Source organism: Anser cygnoides, chromosome 2, assembly GCF_040182565.1.
Source record: "Anser cygnoides isolate HZ-2024a breed goose chromosome 2, Taihu_goose_T2T_genome, whole genome shotgun sequence".
Lineage (NCBI taxonomy): Eukaryota > Metazoa > Chordata > Aves > Anseriformes > Anatidae > Anser > Anser cygnoides.
In genome coordinates this window covers 104,669,751-104,685,885 of record NC_089874.1, presented here as the reverse complement: position 1 = coordinate 104,685,885, position 16,135 = coordinate 104,669,751, and the positions used below count along the sequence as shown (strand labels likewise).

The 16,135-nt window shown below is 38.2% G+C and overlaps 1 long non-coding RNA gene across 1 annotated transcript; it reads right to left on the bottom strand.

Moving 5' to 3' along the window:
• Nucleotides 1-743: 743 nt before the first annotated feature.
• On the bottom strand, nt 744-6,485 carry LOC106042223 (uncharacterized). The gene is made up of 4 exons (XR_001210990.3): nt 6,357-6,485; nt 4,543-4,670; nt 3,091-3,210; nt 744-1,014 (listed from the first exon to the last, which is right to left on the bottom strand). It is a non-coding gene; the product is annotated as an uncharacterized lncRNA (long non-coding RNA).
• Nucleotides 6,486-16,135: the final 9,650 nt, after the last annotated feature.

The window sequence follows — 16,135 nt, the reverse complement described above, 5'->3', positions numbered from 1 at the left end:
ACAAAAAGTTGCACAGGTAAGTGGTTTGAGAGACTAAGGAATTATTGTGATTGACAGGCCCTTAACTTGACTGAAATCATTTTCCCTTACTGGAGTGTGAGTTCAAAGCATGGCATATGCAGTATTTCCAGCTGGTGAATGCATATGTTTGTAGCACTTCTCAATGGTACGCTGACAGGACACAGCATGACATAGTCTGCTCCGTGAAGAATTGATGGGGAAAAATCATATCTATTCAAGCAGCCACAAACAATTGCTTCACAGTCAAGGGAAGAACCTAGAAAGTATTCATGGAAATATATATTTCATAACCTAATATTTTAACATGCTGTGAAGCTAACAATGAAACCAAGTGCAGACAGAAGGATGCCCAGCTGGCTGCAGGCAGAGACCTTAGTGAATGCATTGCGCAGCAGTGAAGTTAATACTCAGCAGTGCAAGACTGCTATATGATACATACACATTTATAGTATTTTGGATGCATCTACTCTAGAATTATGAATCAGAGGTATGCTTTTAAAGCTAACCTCTCAAATTTGAATTATGAGCTTTGGTTTACTTTGCCAAGTGTTATTGGGACACATGAAGCATCTATTTTTGGGATATTGGATCCTCAGCATTAACTTTTCACTTTTACAAATTCACTTTTATTCACTTGCGTTTTTTGATTACATAGACAATTTCTGGAGGCAAGGGCACAAAGAATGATCTATATAGGCTGTACTCAACAATGCTTCTTCAGTATCCAGTGAGGTTAGTATATGCCTTAGAAGGCATACCTATGTCCTAGTACTCCAGTACAGGTCCACCTAATATAGGAAAAATGCAAAGCACAGGCTGATTCATAATTATTATTTATTTTTAAATTAAAAATTGTATGAACATGGTTGAGTAGAATGTTTCATTTTATGAGATATTTTTAACTTACTGTTACATGTACTCTTCATTTGCCTTAAATAAATAGCATTTTTCCAGTACTGGCCGACTGCAATATTTATCAGCAGAGGAAGGACCCTGGAAAGGTTCAGAGATCAAACATACAACTGAACTAAGTTTTAAATGGCATGGGTATTCACAAACAAATTCCATCTTAAATATTCTAAGGATTCTATGATTAAAAAGTGCTTGTACTGTGTTGTGTTTTTTTTGTCTTCTTTAAGATGAATGGTTTCAAACATTATCCAAGTGACTCAGACTGACTTACTCAAATAAACACTTGCAAATGCCTTCTGCTTTCACTTACCCTACACGTTTTATTAGAGAATGCATTCTGATTATTCTGACTGCTTACCTGCATATATAAAAAAAAAAAAAAAAAAGCATTTCTGAGGAATATTCTTTGAAGTTTTATATATTCTACACAATAAAATAGGTGTATAAACTTATAACTTTATATTCACATTTGCAATGAAAGCAATGTACTTCCTTGAGGGAGGGCGGGTTTCTATCTTTCTATTCTAGTCTTTTTTTACATTTTTTCTGTAAATAAATATTCTATACTATTCAGCTGAAAGCCAAGAAAGTGAGTCAGACTATGAGGAATGTTTAAATAGATGTTATGGTAGTAAACATACTCATTAAACTCTTCAAAACACAGAGCAGGTGTTACCAACTTAATGAACAGGAAGAGGGGGAGTTACTAATTACACAGGTATCCTGCTGGAAAAAAAAATAATAAAAATCTAAGTTTGAATGAGAAGTTTTACTAAAATTGCAGGTATTCTGAGACAACAAAAGAAAACAATTATTTGCCCGCTGAACTTCAGTTCGTGTATCTTAGGTATGTCTGTCTATTGACCAAAATCCATTCAAAAATAAATGGTGGGATCATTTTATTGACGACTATATTTGTGTAACTGAATTCTTTTCCTATACCTGTTTTTACACATTGCTGTTGTAGAATCTGACAAATTGTAGAAAAAGACACTGGTTATAATGTTTAAATGGTGCAGCATTACACTGCAGTTTCAGAACCAGTTTAATATGACATAAGCCTGCTCAAGCATCAGTCATCTCACCACCCCCTCAATCCTGGGTGCTTATTTCTCCACCCATATCTGCAGGCACATGCAGTCATGCAGCTATATGATGTACTACCTCAGGGAAGTGATGTGATGTTTTCCCATTAACCTGGGAAAAAATAAAAGAGACATTTTAAACCTCCCTCTCCCAGCTTGGTGTTTTTTCAAGGACACTTGTTCACCTAGCTAATCTTTCCTCTCCTTTCCTTTTCTCTCCTTTCCTTTCCTTTCCTTGACAGCACAAGAAAAAACACTGAGGAAGAAAAAGCTTCCAAAACTTTCAGGCAGTAGTGCCATCTCACTTGGATTTAAGTTAACATAAAACAGTGACATCATCTCTCAGTTGATTCCACACTCTCAAGGAGTTATTAACTGAGTACAATGCTACTCAAAACAAAGAGAAAATAGTGTGGCTTGAAGTAAGCCAATAAAATCTGAAGTTATTAAAATGGGTCATATAGACTCCTTGTCACATAAAAGCAGTAAAATGTTATGCAATGTCAGCTTATATATCTATAGATAAAAATAATAATAACAGGTTGCCTAGAGAGGTTGTGGATGCCCCATCCCTGGAGGTGTTCAAGACCAGGTTAGATGAGGCCCTGAGCAACCTGATCTAGTGGGTGGCTTCCCGGCCTATAGCAGGGGGGTTGGAGCTAGATGATCTTTGATGTCCCTTCCAACCCAAGCCATTCTATGATTTTATGAAAAACTGGTTATGAAACTGCAGCACAGAAGCTGGGAAACTGTAAAGATTTCATATAAAGAAAAAAAAAAAGTTAATTAGCTGTGAGATTTTGCAATCCAGACTCTGTTTCCAGCATAAGTGAGGAAACAGTCAGTTATCTTCTGTCATAGGAATTGTCCTCAGCATCAGTTTTTTTTTTTTCCTGAAATGAAGGTGAATTTCACAACGGGTTTAAGCTATTAAACTGAGACACTGACAAATACATGCAGAGTTCCAAGGACTTAAATTTGGAAGCACTGCAGTTTCATATGTCTAATCTTTTTTTTTAAGTTCCCCAGACCTTGCAGGCACACTTCTGGGCACATCCCACTCTTGCCATACCTGAGCAATGTAAGCAGATAGCTTGCACCAACACCAGGTCAAGATCCACAAGCTAAGCATTCTTCAGCACATTTGGCACTGATGGGGTTGATCTTCCTATAAAGTGCAGCTACTGTTTTCCTTTAAGGAGGAAGAGATGGTGTTAGATCTTTTAGTCCTTAAACTATTGGCTAGCTCATACAGGAGATGGAAATATCCTTAGACTGAAATAGCAGTTCATCATAGGTTCTTTTGTGTGGCATACATTTCAACTCTCAATCTGAAGCTGCTACCAAAATGAAAGAAATGCAAGAGCTATGAATTTCTGAGCTATAAAGTGGCAATGAGTAAGTCTAAATAACCAAACGTTTAGGGAATTAACATGGGAACAGAGAAGCCTTGTTCTCCTGTCCCCACTCCAAAATCATCTTATGTTTTCACTTTTTTACACGTTTTAGAAGATACTGGGTAAAATATAGACATGGTGCTGAGCACTAGATGCGTTCTCCAGCTCAGCCTTTACACTACAAAATCATACTGTATCTCAGGCTGAGTCATCTATAGTCCCCCATAATTTGTTATTCTACTCAGTATTTCCTACTAGATAGTTCCAGAGTCATTTGGTATGCTGAGCTTGATGGGATAATTTTGAGACATGTGATTTCTACCTTCCATTGTGTGGTAAATTATGTTATTGTTTAGTGTGTTTGGTTCCATTTGGGGAATCAGAACACTAAAAAGTCAGCACTGAACCAGTTCGTGTATCTGAGAAGCACCTGTCTTTATTCTTGCCAGTTTCTGTAAAACATCGGGGGGGGGGGGGGGGGGGCTAAATGTCCAGATCAGACTAAATAATAAATATTATTATAGTAAGAATAATAAAATAGTAACTGATTCATAATCAAAAAGCCTAATCATTATTATAGAACAAAATTCTGAAAGAAGAGGAAAAAAGATCTCCTTAAAAATCATTTCTTTCAAGAAGATAACAATATTTTTCAACAGATGTTTGTTATGCAAGTATAGATCAGTCCGAGTTTAAAATCAGTTTATTATTATATCTCTACTCCATTTTTCAGAAGTTCTACTACGTACATATTTAGTTTGAGGCACATTGGCTTTCTCAGTATTTATTATGAGCAAAGCTCTGACTGATATTTATTCTTCACAGGCACATACCAAAGCTGGAAATTTATTGGAGGTAGGGATGCTAACATCTCATTTCCAGAGCTCTATGTTATCCCAATTTTCCAGGAGTTTGTCAGTAATTAGTATATTTCTGTGTCAGTAAATCATTTGTAAAAGATAATTCCAGCCCAGAGAGAGATTGTAATAAATACTTATTATGTACAAGATATATTGCTAATGACAAAATTGATATATTGCTACTGAAAAAAAAAAAAAAAAAAAAAAAAAAAAAACATTGTGAAAGCCTTGCAGAAATGTGGGTAATGAATACTAAATTCAGAATACCATTGCTCAGGTGCTCAGACATTATTATTAGGTTTCATATCCCCTTCATACACACTGAGCTCATCCTCCACAGTTACACAGGTTTCTTCCTGCTCCACTGAATCCAGCAGGACTTTGAACACCGACGTCTGTAGAAAACGTATCATACTGTGAATTAGTTGTGGAAGAAGGACATCTAACATGATTTACAGTGTCATCAGCTTGCACTATATGATGTCAGGTTCGAAATAAAAACAGATTGTCAAAGAAATATTTGGAAAAATAATCTCTAGGAGAAAACAGGAGAAATTAAAATTCCATACTAAGGTCTGTGTGCTTGTCAGGGACCTGTGGGGGAGGAGTGTCAGCAGCCCAGCGTGATAGCACTGCCAGCAAGGCAGGGACCTCACCAGCATGGGATCTGCTTCTGAGCAAGGGGGGCAGAGCAAGACCAGTGAGGGGAACAGAGGTATCTACTGCCAGGGATGGCCAGGCATGTGGACAGAGATGGGCTCAAGTCAGGCTGGGACATCAGTCTGCATGTGATAATGGTCAGGATGAGGAATGGGAGTTAGGAGGCTCAGGGGTACCTGCCATGTAGCTCAGGTGATGCCAAGGGCAAGACCTTAAGTGTTAAGTATGGTGGAGTAGGGGGAGTTGCACACAGGAAGGTTTTGATATTTTGTGCTATTCTTGGGGGTTTTAGTCATATGGTCATAAACTATGAGATAACATTTCCAAAATGAAGGACTAGATACCAAAACAATTGCAAAAAGATGAACAACTAACATTGCCACATATACACTACACAAGTTAAAATTTCTTAGAGTCTTAATAACGAGAATTATTCCGAATGATCATCTGTCAAAAGAATAGTTCAGTCATCTTGGAAATAAATAAGATAAAATGAAGACTCATTATACTTCAAAATTCATAATCCAACAAATTTAAAACCATGGATTTTAACATCAACAGACATTAGCTGAGATCAAAAATTGCAGTAGCAACTCTGTTTAAAAAAAGAAAAAAAAAAGGCAGATTTTCTTAATGGTAAATCAAGTATTTTCAATTTTTTAGAGTATCTACAATCTACCAGACACTGAAAAGCAGAAGCCAAAATTTCTACATTAAAGGAGGTTTTATAATATTTTGATTTTGGTAACTAGGAAAGCCCATGATACAATCTCAATTAGTTCCTCCCGAATAGTTTGATTTGATTATTTTGATAAGGCTTAATTTTCAGGTCTTTCACACTCAAACTCTAAATATTTTAATATTGTAAGGGTATGTAGAAGGAGAATGTTTGTTTCTTTGAGGGTACCTGATCAAGGACTTTTTCCAAGGCAACAAGGGATAATAAGAAAGGGAGGCAGCAAAGGGAACCAAGTCTGGTCAGTCACATTAATTTATGAGAGCATGTGAGAACGTGGGAATCTTTATGTCAACAAAATTATCCGATGGAGGACTTCTAAGGTGGGAGGCGATAAACCAGACGCAAACCTCCCAGACTCACTAATTGGTGGGCTAACAAGCTTTTCAAGCTTTTCATCATTTCCAGGATGAACCTTGCAGCTGACAAGATTGTGAATGAAGGAGCTCTGGACTGGGAGGGTGCAGAAACTGCACAGCTCTGCAAACCCATGGAGTTGTACTGGGAGAAGGGGGAGCAGGAGGAACAAAGGGGTGGGGGGGTGGGAGGACTAAGTATAAAAGGATAGAAAAGGGCCAGTCACATGTAAAATAGGGCCAGTCTGCACTTGTCTGCTTGAATCCTGTGCCAGATAACCCCAGTCAATCCTATCTTCTTATATTTTCTCATTAAATCATTTCTTAACTCGCTTTCTGTGTATTCTCACTCTCCCTGTGTGCATGTGTGCTGAAGGTCAACTTGCCAGCTACTGGTGGAGCCTGAGTGAGTGTGCGTGAAGGCTGGTGCCAGCTACAGATCCAAGCCTGAGTTGTAGTCCCCATGGCCTGTGGTGCCAACTTCACAATGTGAGGTGAGGTGAAATCACAATGTGAGTGAGGTGAGATCTTCACAATGGTGGCTGGAGTGGTGCTGCAGGTCAGCCCACATGCCTGGTGCTGGTTGCTGGGGTGGTGAGTTTCTATATCTTTCCCAAACCTGGTGGGTGTGCGTGTGTGTTTGCTAGCACACTGTAAACTGGACTAGCTGGTGAGTAGCGGGGGCCTTGGGTCCAGGACAAGGTATCAGGCAGGCAGGTGGCCCATGCTGGTATGCCCAGGGGGACTTGTGAATATGGTGTTTATGAGGGACAAGTGTGTGAGCTGCATGTTTACAATGAGCTTCAAGCTGGACCAGCCAGCAAGTGGACAAACCGTGAAGTAGGTAAGGCAGGGGGGCTGCGCATGGTACTCGAGGGATCTGCAAATGCATGTCTGCAAGTGTGCCTGGAGAGTACTGTGTGTGTGCCAGTGGACTCCCATCTCTACCAGACAGAAAAGGAGGAAGGGCACTCTGCTGTTTGTGTCTGTTTTATGTGAGTCCTGTGTGAAAGTGCTGTTGAAAGAAGGCCTTGGCTGGGTCAGCCTGGGTGACCAGTTGTGTCAGTGTCCTGTCTCTCTTTGTTTGTGTCCCTATAATACGTGCTTAGCTTTGCTACTGGTTAAAACCACGAACGGGGAAAGCAACAGCTGCCTCCTCCAGCTTGGGCAGAGACCCCGGGTCCCTGGGCACCAGGCTGGGCCCCCACAGCTGTGCAGTAGCGGTCCTGGGCTGCAGCAGCTAGAGGAGGCGTCTGTGACCTTGGCATCACTTCACACATATTATATTGCTATGCTTCAAAAAAAAATTTTAAGACAAAAATACATATCTTGTTATTGTCTCCCAAGTCCATTGGACTTCTGAAACAGCAGAAACCATGTTTTCTAGTTAGAGCAGAATAAAAATATATGTGAAATATATGTGTTTATGTTGACATTTTTCTTCTTAGTAATTATTTCAGTCAGACTTCATGCCATAAAAATACTCAATACAGAGCATTTTTATAACAAACTATATTGTTTTTAAACAAAACCAAATTTTTATGTTCTTCCAATCCAGCATTATTAACCACTTACTAGTGATTTTTCTTTTAATATCTGAGGCATATGGTTTGAAATTGAAATGCTGTTATTTCACTTTCTCTTTTATTTTGCAGACATAGCATTCACACCTTATTTACAAGGTATTTATTAAGCCATGCGGTGAATAGTAGCATTACACTATGTAGGACTCAGTCAAATACTTAAACAGTTGCTGTATTTTAAATGCAACTTTAAGTCCAAATGAGAGATGAAGATAGTTCTTGCTATCTTAAACATTATCTTAGTTAGGTGCACTTAACAAAGATTTATAAGACAGGTATCATGATTTGTAATAGCAACTCAAATACAAATAGATTTTTTCCTAAATCTCATTATTTTTTAATCAAACACAATACTGTGACAAATAATGAGGCAGTACCCAGAGCTCTCATTAAGGAAGAGTTCTTTTTCTCAGAATAATAATATTAGGGGGTTTATTAGCTACAATTTACACTTTAATAGTTCCTGACAAAACTATTGTGTTCACATAAAGGCTTGGCAAAAAAGAATTTTAGTGTTTGGAATGCAAATTAAGACTGCCTCTTTAATTTTTCAATTAACGCAGGAAAGTCTGGTTTTGTTAAGTATAGGTTGTCAAATTTTGAGTTATTCCTACCTGTGTCCTAAGACAACAAACAACGTCTTTTGTTACTTTTATTAGTACTATTAGCAGTATTGTTCTCCCTCATTTAAATTATTTGAATCAGTTATTCTACTGAAACAACAAATAACCAGGAGAAATAAAGGAAGTTAAATTATAAGCGCTTCTCTATAACCAAAATAGCACGAGTATAAACTATTTAATATTTCTACCACTTCATCTTAAATGAAGATTTACAAATAATTTCAAGTCATTATCCTCAAGATTTGCCTGTTCTCTAGATAATAACACCTCTCTGTCCATAAACCTGTGCATGTTGATCATTTAGCCATGGTAGTAGCAGGACTAATGGAGCTGGAGTCCCTTGTAAATGACTGAGACTACTCTGCATTGACTGAATACCTGCAGACTGATGCTGTGAGGAATTGTCATATATTTAACAGTTATCTATTGAATTTTTCATTTTATGCAGATGGAAGTACTTTTTTTTTTTTTTAGTAGTAAAAACAATTTCATCGTGAAAGACAGTATCTGGGAGATGTTTTTTACCATGATTTCCCTTGTCAGCTTTACAAAGCTCAGTCACCAAGATAGAGAATCTAAATATTACATCTAAAGACAACTCAAAAAATGTACATACTTACAAACTAAAGCTTCCAATAGACAATCTTGTCACAGAATCACATACCAGGGTGGCCAGAACTGGACACAGTACTCCAGGCGCTGCCTAACCAATGCTGAGTAGTGGGGAAGGATCACCTCTCTTGACCTGCAGGTGATACTTTGCCTAATACAGCCAAGAATATTGTTGGCCTGCTTAGTGGCCAGGGCACATTTCTCACTCGTCCACCAGGACTCCTAGGTCTTTTTCTGCAGAGCTGCTTTCCAGCTGGGTGGTTCCCAGCATGTACTGGTGCCTGGGGTTGTACCTCCTCAGTGCAGGACTTTGTACTTCCTCTTGTTGAAGTCCATGAGGTTCATGTCAACACACCTCTCCAACCTGACAGGGTCCCTCTGAATGGCAGCATGGCCCTCTGGTGAATGAACCCCCCCCCCCCCCGTTTCATGTCATCTGCAAATGATGACGCTCTACTCCATCATTCAGATCATTAATGAGGATGCTGAACAGGACTGGACCTAGTACTGACCCCTGGGGTACACTGCTTATTACTAGACTTTGCACCACAGACCACTCTGGGCCTGGCTATTCAGCCAGTTTTCAATCCAACTCACTGTCTGCTCATCCAGTCTTCTCTATGGGGAGAATCTTCTTGTTGTCTCTCAAGTCCATTGGACTCCTGAAACAGCAGAAACATGAGGAGTCTTCTCTATGAGGGTCATTGCTAAAGGCCTTACTGAAGTCCAGGAAGACAATATCTGCTGCTCCCCCATCATCCAACAAGCTTGTTAAGTAGCAGCATGTAGATCAAGCTTTTAAAGGAAGTAACTGAGAGATGAATATATTTGTGGAAGAAGAGTATTTACATGTTTATATTTATTATTTATATTCATATGAACACCTGCATTTGCTTGAAAGTCCTCACTCCTTTCATACTTCATTGGCATAAACTTCCCTTCAGACATCAGAATAGTTACCATCTTCATAAAAGGATAGGTGACAATTTCATCTCTTTGGGGTAGCCATGGCTTATAAGGAAAACGTTCAGTAGTTAAACCAACCCACAATGACTGATTTGGACAACCTTCCTTCTGTAAATTTCATTTGCTACAGTGCAAGTAGCTCAGTTATCTCATACTACAAGGTTTGCATCAACAAAATACTGACCTATGTTTTTCCTCACTGAATATGTTTCCTGGGAATTAAGGAGGAAAGTTCCAAATCCAGTTTGTATGGGAAGAGTCAAATAGGAAAGCTCTACCTAGCAGGCAATGTCTTTTTTTTCTTTTGTAAAAAGTACTTGTACGTAATAGTGTAGCAGTTAATGGTTAAACTTTTTCCCTTTCAATCACTCATTTAAAATAAATCAAAAATATGATGCTACATGGATAGTGAGAATGTTGGTGGCCCACACCAGAAGCCAGCAAAGGATGGCAGGTAGCTAGAACAGTTTGAATTCACCTGTTTAGAGACAGTCAAGAAGAAACCATTCAGGAAATCTTCATGTGTAAAAAATTTATGCTATGGGGATTATGCACCTCTCTCAGAGGAAAAGCCACATCCATTCCTCTGAGAATCATCAGAACAAAACTAAACTTTTATTTTAAATTACAAACATCAAGTGTCTGGAACATCTCCATCAAGAAGCTGTTTCCCATTTGATTATTTACTTACTGAAGGTGAATGTGTCATTCATCCCCAGAAATGCCCTCCCAAGACAGAGAAATTTACTGTTTGGGCAGTTAGTGCCTAATTTTTGCCTCATGTATCGGATAACCCTTCTACATCTTATTTATGTTTGATCCATAGTCTTTGTATCTCATTTTATGAAGTTTCTTTGTGAAGTTGTTACAGACCAGTTCGCAATGAATCCTGTTTGTCATTCCTTCTGTTTTGACATTGTCCTTGGCAAATGGCCTCAGTCAGTGATGCAGAAAAAGCATGTTAGTATTCTGCTAATGTGCAGTCGGACCCCTAATGACTCACGCTATTATACAATCAACTGAGATCACCAGAGGAAAGAAACAAGATCATTATAAAAAAAAATCAATATTCTTTCTCTGTTTGTGCTCCAAAGACAGAATTCCGTATTAGAGACTCAAATGTCCACTGAAAGCTGTTGCAGAGATTTTGATATTTGCATCTGAGCAGCTTCTAGCTATTCTAATTGTTCTACCTGCATGGAAAAGGGAGGAAAGCTAAAAAAGGCCACAATGAAATTAGAAGATAAGCAAAAATTAGAACATAGAAAACATAGAACATAGAAAAAAATAGAAAATCAAGAGGCAACATTTAGCTGGAACAAAAATATTTGTAGGTCAGAGTTAATATCCAATCTAATCTCTAGACCCAAAGACTGCTGCAGATGATGGATTAGGTTCGCTGGCATAGTTAAATATATTGGAGTAGCAAGGATTCCTAGTAATATTTATCTCAAACATCAACATTCCTCTATTTCTTATTAGTCTAAAGCTAACATGAAATTCTGTTATAGCTTAAATAAAATTTGAGGATTTGATATTCAGTACAAGTAATCAGAGATCACCAGAATCACAGAAGAGATTTGCTAAAAAGAAATGGTGCATAGTGATAACATTTCTTTATACAGTAAAAGTTTTCCCTTCTTTCCAGATTACTGCTCTTTTTCTATATTTTATTTTATTTTATCTTATTTTTATTATTTTTTTGTAATTGATTCATATTTACCAGTGAATGTTCTTTATTCAAACCAAGTAACACTGATAGATAGCCTGTACTAAACATACACCTTATGGAGAAAACACACATGCAGTTTAGATATACGATGGTTGGAAGTGAACATACGTAAAAATACACTTTCAAATAGCTCAAATAGCTAATGCAGTCTACAAAGTGCCATCAAATTCAACTTTTCTCAGGAGAGCATAGCAGGGAAAAAATTTTGGTTAGTTGAAAAGTTGGACAGGCGTGGTCAGTTAGTGTAACTCAAAGAAATAGATTAAAAATCCAAATGAATGTGGTAGAAGACCAAATTATTACTATAAATTATTACTATAAACTAGCAACAGAATAGTAACAAAGGCTCAGTCATACACGTATTTGATGCTTGGGCTGGGAGCACTTTGTTTTAAGTCTTGCATTGGTCTCCTGCACAAAACTTTTATTCTGATGTTAGTCACAGAGCCAGATAATTATACAATACAAATAAGTATACGTGTGATTATTACATAACATACCTTGCCATTCAAAAATGAAGATTTTAAAAGCTTTAAGATCATCCAGGAAGAACATACAAAGGAGTGAAAGAAATTCCTCCCATCTTAGACAACAAAAGAGAAAAAGAACTGGGATGCCTGTAAAACATTTCAGTAGGATACACTTTTATTATAAGGGATAGTCTATAAAGTGTTTGAAGACTTTCTCTTAAAAAAAAAACACTCCTCCATACGCAATATGAAAAAATAGTTTTGAAATTTCAGATATAATGGAAATGTACAATGAATGACACAAAAATGCTGCATAACAAAAAGAAAATAAAAAAGTTTTTCTTACTTTTGCATTTTGAATATTCTCACATTTTTTCCTGGTCAGGATGCTTCATTTCCATTTTTTTAGACACTTCATAGTCTATTATCCAAATGATTTTGTTTGTTTTTAACACTAAGTAAAATGAATATAGTGTTTCCCTGATTTAATCTTTGTGTCTGATACAATATATCAAATTTAATTTACCTTTATAAATAATGCTTGGTAGGAAATTGGTTCATTGAGTTATAAATTTCAATATTGTTCTTGCACGTAATGGAATATATACAAATGAATCACATTTCACTCCGGCATTTTATGCTATGTAACTAGCAAATGTCAAAGGAAATAGAAACCTTAAGCATTTAAAGTTTGAAACTATTAAGTTGCAGCTAAATCTTCATAACTTCTCATCTAAAGACTTGAGAAGGTTTAATGAACAGTTAGTGATGAAAACTAAAAATTATTGCCTACTAGATTCTGTCTCATCTTTGAAAGAAATATAACTGTTTTACTTTTGCACAAAAAAATAAATTCTGGTACTCCTATTTATTATATTAAATCATAGAAAGGGCAGCTATAGTAATGCATGTGAAATTGCCTTTTTCATCTTCATTGGCCTAGAAACAAGTGAATAAATTTTGCTCAAAAACATAAATAAAACATGTCTGAATTGAGTTTAAAATTAGAAATATTTCCCCGAACATTTAAATAGTACAGTACTGTATTCAATATCTGATTATGATAGTTATCATGTTTGAGCTGGCCTTGCGATATGTTTTACAAAATTAAAAAAAAAATAAAAAAAAGGCATTATACTACAAGAAAAATTATTTCAGACAGCCAAATATGTCAGTTTTGAGGAAAAAAAAATTTAAAAAAAGTGTGGAAATTTAAAACAGGCCTCTTGTGATAGGAAATACCTTATAAAACATAGGTTGGAGCCCTTCACTCAAACTTTTAAGAAAGAGGTAATTTAAATCCAGGGTTTGAGTGCTTTTTGTAGTTGTTTTTGTGTGAAAAGTTTTGTTTGCTTGTTTGTTTGTTTGTTTCTTTAATTTTGTTCTTTCCCTGAATGGATATGTGGCAGTAAAATAGACTTTCCTAGGAGACTACATATTAGTTATTACAATAACTACCTGTTGTTATTGCAGGTAAATATCAAGAGAACACTCTTGATAATTTGGTTAGTGTTAGAATCATTTTAAACTTTTCTATTGGGTTCACATGACAAGGGCTTGGCAGCCGGGGGGCTGCAGAGATGGCCTCTGTGATCAGAGCCCAGCAGCTGCCCCATGTCAGATCAGAGCTGGCTCCAAAAGGGACCCTCCGCTGGCCAGAGCCGGGACAGTGAGCAATGTTGTTTATGCCTCTGTGAGAGCAGATTTAAGGAAGGGGAAAAAAATGCTGTGCAACAGCAGCTGGGAGAAAGGAGTGAGAAACAGCCCTGCAGACACCAGGGTCTGCAGAAGGAAGGCAAGAGGTGCTCCAGGCACGCAGCAGAAGTTTCCCTGTGGCCCGTGGAGAGGCCCCTGGTGGAGCAGGCTGTCCCCCTGCAGCCCATGGGTCCCACACGGAGCAGATCTCCACGCTGCAGCCCGTGGAGGAGCCCCCGGTGGAGCAGGTGGATGTGGCCTGGAGGAGGCTGCGGCCCATGGAGAGCCCCCGCAGGAGCAGGCCCCGGGCCGGAGCTGCAGCCCGTGGAGAGGAGCCCACGCAGGAGCAGGGGGTCTGGGGGGAGCTGCCGCCCGTGGGGGACCCGTGCTGGAGCAGTTTGCTCCTGGGGGATGGACCCCGTGGTACGGAGCCGTGTGGGAGCAGTTCTTGAAGAGCTGCTGCCTGTGGGCAGCCCCCGCCGGATCAGTTCGGGAAGGACGGCATCCCGTGGGAGGGACCCTGCATGGAGCAGGGGCAGAGAGTGACTGTGAAGGAGGGGTGGAGAAGAAGCGTTAGGGACTGAATGCAGCCCCCATTGCCTGTTCCCTTGCATCGTGTGGAGGAAGGATGTAGGAGAAGGTGGATGGGGGGAAGGTGTTTTTAGTTTGCTTTTAGGTTCTCACTGTTCTAGTCTGCTAGTGATAGGCAATAAGTTATGTTAATCTCCCTATGTTTTGCCTGTGACAATAATTGGTGTGTTCTCCCTGTCCTTATCTCAATCCTTGAGCCTTTTCCATAATATTTCCTACCCCCTTTTCTGGTGAGAAGGGGTAGTGAGAGGGTGGTTGTGGTGGAGTTCAGCTGCCCAGCAGGGTAAAACCACCACAACTTTAAAGGAATTCTGTTATCTTCTATGGCTTTAGTTATAACAACTTGCTACAGTTTTCAGAAACAGTGATCTGGTATATATAGCAAGAAGGGTTGGGGAGTAGTATTTGCACACACTGTATAACTCCAGTGACATTAAAAGGTTGGGAACAAATCTTTGGAGTTTCTGGCATATGGAATCATGCTCCTTCTCAGAAATGGGAAAAATCAGAGCAGTCAAAGCACAAGTGGAACAAGAAATGTGAAATGTTATTTCATAATAATGTAGTTGTCATTTATTATTAAAGCTTCTTAAAAAAAAAAAAAGTCATAAGTTTTGGTATCTTTTATCTTTCTTCCTCTTTCGCTGAAAGATTTGTTCAGTTTGGCACTTATGTGGATGATAAGTTTCACAGACCATGAAAGCAAAGGGAAAAATCATGCAGCATGTGTAAGTGGAACATTTTACTGTGAGCAAAGAAGATGGCTGATTTTTTTATCTAAATACCAAACTGAGTATTTAAAGTAAAATAGGAAATCTGTAGATTTCCCCTAACTTCACAACCTATTTTGGAGCTTTGATTTCTAACCAAAGGTAAATAAAGAGGACATACAACAGAAACAGTGGAAGGATGATTTCACGCTCTAGTGCCTCTGGAGAATATTTCCCCCCATTTTGAAGAAATATTACAAGAAGAAAAAAAAACACAGTTACAGGATTTCTTTTCTAAATTTCTATTTTTATTGTCAGTCAGGAAAAGAAATCGTCAGCAAATACCCAATAGGAACTACTGAAACTGCATTAAAAAAAAAAAAAGTCACAGAACTGTGCCACAGAATTGAACACTGCACTACAATATCCAGGAAAAGACTTCTACCATACTCAGAATTATTATGTAATTGGCACAGTTGGTATATTCATAACTAGCATCTGACACCTCGCCTTTTCAAAATCCCCAGAAGGTTACTCAATCTCATCACAAAACACAGGGGTGTGAACTACAGTGATACTACTGAGATACTATCACTACATTATTGAAGATTCTGCAGCACCAGCAAAATTATTTAACCACAAAACCCCACTAACACTTGCTACTAAAAATAACAGCACTAGAGGAAAACAATGGGGGGGTGGGAGGTGTGTCACCAAATCCAAAGCTCTTGTGAGGGTCAGACAAAGGAGAGGTAAAACTTAGGGACAGTTCCTTTGTGACAATATATTATTTGATACCAAAAAAAAAAAAAAAAAGAGAAAAGAGAAAAGGAGAAGGTTAGCATTGAAATGGTACCAGTTAACTTTCATTTAATTGTCCATTTGGAAGGGCTAGGTGTTGGAAAGAAATGATACCATCACACTTCCTTCTCTACTTCAAGTCTGGTGACAAAAGTTCCCTAGCTATATTGAATCACAAAAGCACAGGCTTTGAACATGAGCTTGTACTGTAAACTTAAATGCATATAATATATAAGAGGAAAACTTTGGGAAATGCTTTACAGAAAACCATTGGCTGTGAAAGCCGATGTTGTTTAATTGGCATTAAATCTTCATTGAGTTTTTC